Here is an 8493-nt window from a genome sequence, read left to right on the forward strand (position 1 = left end):
TTCTTGTTTGTCTCTTCGGTACAAATGAGATACATAGGTAATTCAAAATTTATGGGAGTTCATTTATGGGGAATCATAAAATTAGCATATGTTTTATTCCTACACCTAACACCACACACATACAAGAAAAATCTACACACGTCTGTTTTACTTTTTGTAGTCGCCAACCCTAGCGCTCCGCGCCGCCGTGGTTATAAATTTCAAGAATACGGCCGAGTCGATCTACTGCCTTGTTACGTATTGTGTCCGTGGTGTGTCAAAAAGATGGCGGGGCTCAATGTTTCTGTTATGTAGGTAAACAATCCTTATGATTAAGATGTTTACGAGATGAGAAGATTCCCCGCGTTAATTAATTGTATCTAACATTCTATTAATTGATAGACAATCCTACTTATATTATAAAAGTGCGTGAGCGTGTGCGCATGTGAGCATGTCCGTAAGTATGTGTAAGTGTGTTTGTTACTCTTTTCGTTAAAACGGCTGAAGGAATTTGAATGAAATTTGGCATGTAAATTACTGGATCTCTGGAATAATAGGTACAACTTACAAGCTACTTTTAGTCGAAGATCCGAATAAGAGAGGATTTGCACCCATCTGTTTCATGGATGAATTTTGTATTTTAAAAAATATATCGCAAATGGGTTCGCTAAAAAATCCTGGAAAACTGTAATTTAATCTAATTATATTTTTTTTTAACATCGCACTTATGATTTTCACCCGATTGTATAATAAAAATTATATCACATAAGCGGAGAGTAAGACAGCCGGTGAAATTACAGGCACTTGAGGTATCCCATCTTAGGCCTCTAGGTTGGCAACGCATCTGCATTACCCCTGGTGTTGCGGATGTTTATGGGCGATGGTGATCTCTTACCATCAGGAGACCCACTTGCTCGTTTGCCATCCAGTCGAATAAAAAAAACAGTATTTCATTACTATTTCATTGCAAACAAGATGATTTAGGTAAGGTTAGTTGCAAAAAAACTGGTTTGAATCTGCATGATATTTAAAGATTTCATTTTGTTTTTAGGGTTCCTTAGTCAACTAGGAACCCTTATTTTAATATTAATATTTTAGGCGGAATTATTTAGGCAAGTTTAGTATAATATGCTTTTATACCGAGTGTGGCCTGTAATACGAGCAAAAAATTAAAACATAGATCGTCCTCGTCAAGCTGAACAACATTAGTTCAGCGACTTTTAAAAATAATGGAGTCTCCGAATTTTCCTTTTTTCATACAAATTAAATACTGCTGTCAATGTACGCCATCCTAGAACACAACTGACGTCGCCTGTCACGCTACAAACATCAAGCATTTCGCTTTACATTGCTTCTTCGAATAAATAATAAATAAATAAATATCACGGGACAATTCACAACAATTGACCTAGTCCCAAAGTAAGCTTAGCAAAGCTTGTGTTATGGGTACAAGCAACGGATAAATACAATTATACTAAATAGACACATACTTAAATACATATTAAACACCCAAGACCCGAGAACAAACATTCGTATTTTTCATACAAATATCTGCCCCGACACGGGAATCGAACCTGGGACCTCAAGCTTCGTAGTCAGATTCTCTAACCACTAGGCCATCTGGTCGTCGAATAAACGTAAAAATGAAAAAAAAATTTTTTAAAAGTCGCTGAACTAATGTTGTTTAGTTTGACGAGGACGATCTATGTTTTAATTTTTTGCTCATATTAAGTACAGGCCACACCCGGTATATTAAACAGATGAGTGAAGGTCGTGTTAAACGGATTCTCCACTATTGTATCTCGATATTCCTACAGGATTGAAATATGTAACGTAAAAATTCGGAAATCGCAATCGCTACTAATATACTTAAATAGCAAAAAAATATAGAGACATTAAATTTTACACACGTGTTTTATGCAACAAAAATGAAGACCACCATGTAATTTTTAAGAATTACAATAGAAATTTTGCAAAGTCCCGGAGTTTTAATTCAACTGCCGATCTTATGGTTCTCACAAGCGAAAGTCGCGAGTAAAGGTTACTTGTAAATAATTTCCCCGGGACTCTTAGGAAACCATGGCATAAATACTTACCTGTGGTTCGGTACCTTCACCATTAGAAGTACTTTAAAGCTTAATATTTCGTGAACATCTGTTCCCTGAATCGAACAATAAAAAAGTTTTAACAAAAAAAATAAACCACCGCAAAAACTAAAAAGCAAAAAATAATAAACCAATTTTATTGACGCACGAGCCAGGAGGAATTATAGAAGCCCATCAGGTAGACGACTATAGGTCTGCTCCTGCTGGCTAGTGTGTGGTTGAGCTGATATGCTAAAAAAGGTTTATTATTTTTTGCATTTTAGTTTTTCAGTGATTTAACTTTTTTTTGTTAATAAGTTTTATTTTATAATTATTTCCGACCTTAAGGGTCGAATTTTTTTCAAATTGGTAAGAAACCAATTTCGAGGTGTACAATATCCAATAAAAAAAGAATTATCAAAATCGTACCTACTACTCTGTAAAAAGTTATGCGCGGTCATAAATAAAAAATATATATATACGCGTCGACTTGAGAACCTTCTCCGTTTTTTGTTCGTCGGTTAAAAATAGTTTTTACAATGTCTTTATATATTTAAAAGACCTACCCAGCAACCACACTAGCTAAGACTAGAAAACCACTCATTACCTCTTAACGTGTTTGATAAAAAACCGAATAACAACATAAAATATAATTTTGTAGAGAATTTTGATTCACTATGTAAGCGGTGAGATTGACTTGGAATTTTATAGGCATACATTGAACTCCGACAGCAAAAGTACTGCCAGCAATTTTTTGTGTCGTTCTATATAAGAGTTTTTCAAACTTTTTCAGGACACGACCCCCCTAGTTCTGAAAAATATTTGGAAACCTCCTGCCTACCTCCACCTACAGTTATTTATATTATCCTACGTTAATAATACAAACATTGAATAATCATACACAATAACGGTGAGTGAGAGTATTTTAAAGATACCGCGACCCCCTTGAGGGGCATCCGCGACCCCCCCGGGAGGTCGCGACCCACAATTTGAAAAACACTTTTCTATATTATTAGAAACAAACCCAACCTTCAAAAAGTGAGAACTAAATTAAAATATTCTAAGTATTCAAAGCTGGTGATAGTAGCAGTAAATCAAAGGTTAGGTAAAGGAAAACAATAGTACCTAATTAAGCAATAAACAAGGGGAGTTACTTTGTGACCGTTATATCGTTTTAAGGCGGGGACTTTCTAAAAATCAACTGTTTCCTCGTTATTGTAACTTATTATTATATGTACCTATATTATTTTTATTCTTGAACCACATTTAGATAACCAATTACTATGGGGATGGGGACATTACATTGGGGATATTACATTACTTTATCATTACTATGGGGACGTGTCAAAAGAACCGCTGCACATTGCTTCGGGACAGGTACCCAGTTAACGCGTACGGCCAAGGACCATGGAACCATTTCACAGTAAACGTCACACTGCTGTGACATCGCATTAATTAACAAGGAACATCGTAATGACTTTTCCTTTGAAAAGGTTCCATGGTGGCTCATGAATTAAAGTACTTGACTACCATCCAAATCGCTACCTACTCAAAAATCGCTGACACGCGGTAAACGCAGTGACGCCTAACTTCCAAACTGGTGTCTAAAACAATATGCATTGATTTTACGGTACCAATGACAGTATTTTTTGAGCAGCTGTTTGAACGGTAGGTAGTACGTGACAAAAACGTGACGTACGAGTCACCTCACTGCGTCTACGGCGCGTCAGCGTATTTTAAGAGCGTTTATTCCTGCTGAGCTGGCAACGTTGCATTTTTGTTAGGATTTCTCGATTATTCCATAAAAATTTAATGAAAATTAATAATGTTGTCTAATAGAACACTTCTTAATATACAAGTTAATGTGTCTACTCCAATATTTATTCGTTATATACGTAGACTTTTATTTTCTTTAAAAATCGGTCATAAACATGAATTCGTTTTTAGGGTTCCGTAGCCAAAATGGCAAAAACGGAACCCTTATAGTTTCGCCATGTCTGTGGAAAAATATGAAAAATACATGATGGTAGCGTTAGTATATCAAACTTACAAGGAAAACTATAACGGTTAAGTTTTCTTGAGAATTATTAGTAGTTTAAGAGTAAATAGCAGCCTAAGGTATAAAATATACCTAAACTTGAATATTCCGTACGCAATACGAAATCCTTAGAAAAATATTACTTAATTTTTTCGTAATGGCTATGGAACCCTATTTCGGGTGTGTACGACACGCTCTTAGCCGGTTTTTAAGGAATATAAAAGTCTATCACGAATAATTATTGGAGTAGACACATTAACTTATATATTAAGAAGTGTTCTATCAGAAAACATTTTTAATCTTCATTCAATTTTTATCGAATAATCGAGAAAAACTAACAAAAATGCAACATTGCCAGCTCAGCAGGAATAAACGCTCTTAAGCACTGGTATACCTAGTCATTTCTTTAAACATTACAGTACAATACGATTATGTATGTAGGCATTATTTTTACCGATAAAACTCCAAGGTTTGAGTATCTAATGTACCTACATTTAATTGTGGTACTTTACGATTTATGACGTATTAAAAAAACTACTAACTAGATCTCGTTCAAACCAATTTTCGAAGTTTGCATGGTAATGGTATTTTTAGAATTTCTTGAGAAACCTCAACCTCGACCTCATTCTCAGTTACAGACTTTGGAAGCATCTCTCGCGCAAACTATTCAGTTTAGAAAAAAAAATATATGAGAAACCTCAATATCATTTTTAAAGACCTATCCATAGATACCCTACACGAATGGGTTTGATGAAAAAAAAAAAATTGAGTTTCACTTCTAAGTATGGGGAAGCCATTTATTGTTTTTTTTTTCTATTTTAGTGTGAAAATTTTAATGCGGTTTACAGAATACATCTACTTACCAAGTTTCAACAGTATAGTTCTTATAGTTTCGGAAAAAAGTGGCTGTGACATACCTACGGACGGACAGACAGACAGACAGACATGACGAATCCATAAGGGTTCCGTTTTTTTGCCATTTGGCTACGGAACCCTAAAAACTTTCCCCTACATTGCTATGTTCGAGGAAGCGTTTTTAATCGCTGAAGATGGAAAACTCATATTAGTGAAGTGTGAACGAGTTGAATAATACTCAATACTCAATACTTTATTGCACATAATGGTTTTACAGGTGGTGTGACTTAAACTAGGAGATCACATTATGTACCCTGTTGGGCGCAGCAATTAAGACTACAATTACAAAATTTTTAGTATAAATATTTTAGTAAAAATTTTTAGTATAAATATTATTATTATATTAATTAATTATTACATAGATTATAAGTAGGTATTCTGACATGCAGATAGCTCGATAGACGTCACGATTAAATCAAAGTCATGTTTATGACAAATCGACAACCAATCGAGATGACCTACTATGTTCTAGATGTTTGTTCCCCAATCAGTCAAGTTTAATCTAATCGTACATAAACTTACACCCGCCTATCTTATCCTGCTCATTAAGATAGTGATTTAAAAAAATTCTTTCCTAATTTAACATCGCACTTGAAAGAATTTAAGGATTCCTGTTAGAATCACATCTGGGTCATATATTTTATTTTTAACTGACTTCGAAAAGGGGAGGTTCTCAATACAACACGAGCCAGCAGGAGTACCAGATATAATTATATCTACCACATCTACCAGTACCACCAGATACCAGTTTAAAAACATTGAAATTCGAAAATAATATAAAAATATATTGTATGGAGATAAAGTCTTATTGTGACCAACTTCCATACAAAACCTAAGTATTTTTTTTCACTTGTATTATATTATGTCGCATAGAACATGCCCGACACAAGCCTTTGGTAGAATGTCTCATCTTCTTTGCAACCGGAATCTCAAACTCTCCAACAAGACGTCGCTTAGTGGGTTGTTATGTTTTGTATGGAGTGGAAGCTTGGACGTTGACTCAAGCCATGTGCAAGAGGTTGGAAGCTTTCGAGATGTGGGTATACAGAAGAATGTTAAAGATATCATGGACGGATAGAGTGAGGAACTAAACGGTATTATAGACAATGAATAAAAGCTTGGGAGTGATACGTACTATAAAACTGAGGAAGCTGTTGTATTTGGGGCATATAATGCATAACAACAAGTATGGTCTGCTTCAGCTTATTATCCAGGGGAAGATACAAGGCCGCAGACGTACCTCCTGGTTAAGAAACCTTAGAGACTGGTTCGGAATGAGTACCAGATCCCTCTTTCGAGCGGCAGTCTCTAAGTTGGGATAGCCCTAATGATCGCCGACCTCCGATAGGAGAGGGCACCGGAAGAAGAAGAAGTATTATATTAGTCATCAGTAGCCTTAATATGGGTTAAATTATAGTACAGACATTTTTTAACATCCTGTATAGGTAACTTCCTACTTTCTGCGTACTGAGCTAAAATTACCGACCTAAACCAACACTAAAGCTTCTTTACTTATTCTGTGACCCGGGTTAAACCCGGCGTTCGATTAACCACTTCGGGACCTAAAACTTGGTAGTCATGTTCTAACCATTCGATTAGGCTATCTATCTAGTCATCAAGTCAAGTAGCAGGGCTTCATACAGTATATAGACCCCGGACTTTTGTCGCAATGACGTCACGATACTTACATTTACTCCCCAAACTACCCAGTTTGGGGAGTAAATGTAAGTAACAGTGTTAATTAATACGGCTATGTAAATGACAATGATGGTGATGATGATGTGTGTGTGAGAATGGTCCCGAAGACCATCACACCGTCCAAAAACATCTACGTTCAAAAAAACACCAACAATAAGCGAGCGGACACAAAAACCAAAACGGGTTCAACTAAAACCTAACAAAAATTTTGTTGTAATTACCTACATGTAATATATTTTTTACATAGCTATTAAATTTTAATTTAAAGAAAGATAGAAAGAAAATCATTTATTCGTGACAACATGGGAAAATGGGTAAAAATAAAAATAAAAACAAAATACAGACATCACATGGTCCCAAATCAACAATCTGCCGGTCTTCCTTTGGGACCATTCTCACACAGACATCATAATCATCATCATCATCATCATCATTTACACAGCCATATTAATCATAGCGACAAAAATCCGGTGTCTATTACATACATAATATAATGCATCAATCGATGTTGGGACAAAAAAAATCCAAGGGTCCTAACTTACGACTCGTAACGTACTCAACCAACGATAACATCAATCGAATAGGTACTTACGCATCTATATTACTGCAATCAATAATTCATTGTGTCGTGTTTTATTTTATCATTTAAGCCAACAATGTCATCATATGTTTGATAAGGGGGTTCCCTGAATTAAATAGGAACAGGTATTAATATCTATGAATAAATTAAAACTTTCTCATAATATGATTAATATTTACTACCTTTCTATAAATTTTGAACGTGGCCTACAAACTACGCTTCTAGTGACTTTTGGTCTGATATTTTTGTCACTGTTATTCTATTTCCTTGACTTAGGTATATTATAATCCTTTTCATTACTGTAGTATAATAAAAACTGACGTTATACAAGTATGTAGGTATGTAAATTGTTTATTGCAGCCAGCAAGTTAAAAATTTGATGGATGTTAATAGGTATAGCAGAGATAAAATAAGGTAAAGAAGACTATGTAGGGATCAACTTAACTATTTAAGAGAAGTTTCCCTGCCGACCGCGCGGCCGCGTTAGGTATTCGTTTGGGATATTGCTGTCTGTATCGCTCGTGACATAAGCGCTCGCAGCCGTCCCCCCCATGCCTTCCGCAACGACATCCGTTATTTATGTCGAGATAGATGTAGGCTTTTCAAGATTTGGGCGGGTGAATTTTGGGTTTCGTTGTCCTCATATTATACAAAAAGTATAGCACAGAAATCAATGATATTTTACAATCAACACATTCATTATATTTTCTATGCCTTTGGTTTTTTCGATTTTTGTAAAAATGCTTTATTAGTCTGTAATTCTCGTGCAAAGTTGACATCTTCTTTTTGTCGACTTTTGAGCTCCTGTAATTCTGATATTACACATTTATATGAAAATCTGAAAAACCACAGGCATAGACAATTACGTCTGGTCCATACTTACAAAATTTCAACCATTTCTGTTGCCTAGTTTTCAAATGAGACCGGGACTACTTTGTATGGAGAATGGAACGAAGAGACTTCTCTTAAAGTCAAATCCTACCCGTCCCGCCCGTGTAATGTCTGTACGCTGTGTAGAGGTGCAGGCTGAAAATCAGCGCGGTGAAGCATAGTCACACCGCACACGCTGAGCCTGAACCTTCTGCCACATAGCTGAGCATGTATGTACCTTCTCACGAATATGTTTTTTTATAGGCAATAAATGTTTTTTCTTTCTTAAAGTATTTTCATGTAAATTATTTTCATGATTTTTGCAGTCG

This window comes from Choristoneura fumiferana, chromosome 9, assembly GCF_025370935.1.
Source record: "Choristoneura fumiferana chromosome 9, NRCan_CFum_1, whole genome shotgun sequence".
Classification (NCBI taxonomy): Eukaryota; Metazoa; Arthropoda; class Insecta; order Lepidoptera; family Tortricidae; genus Choristoneura; species Choristoneura fumiferana.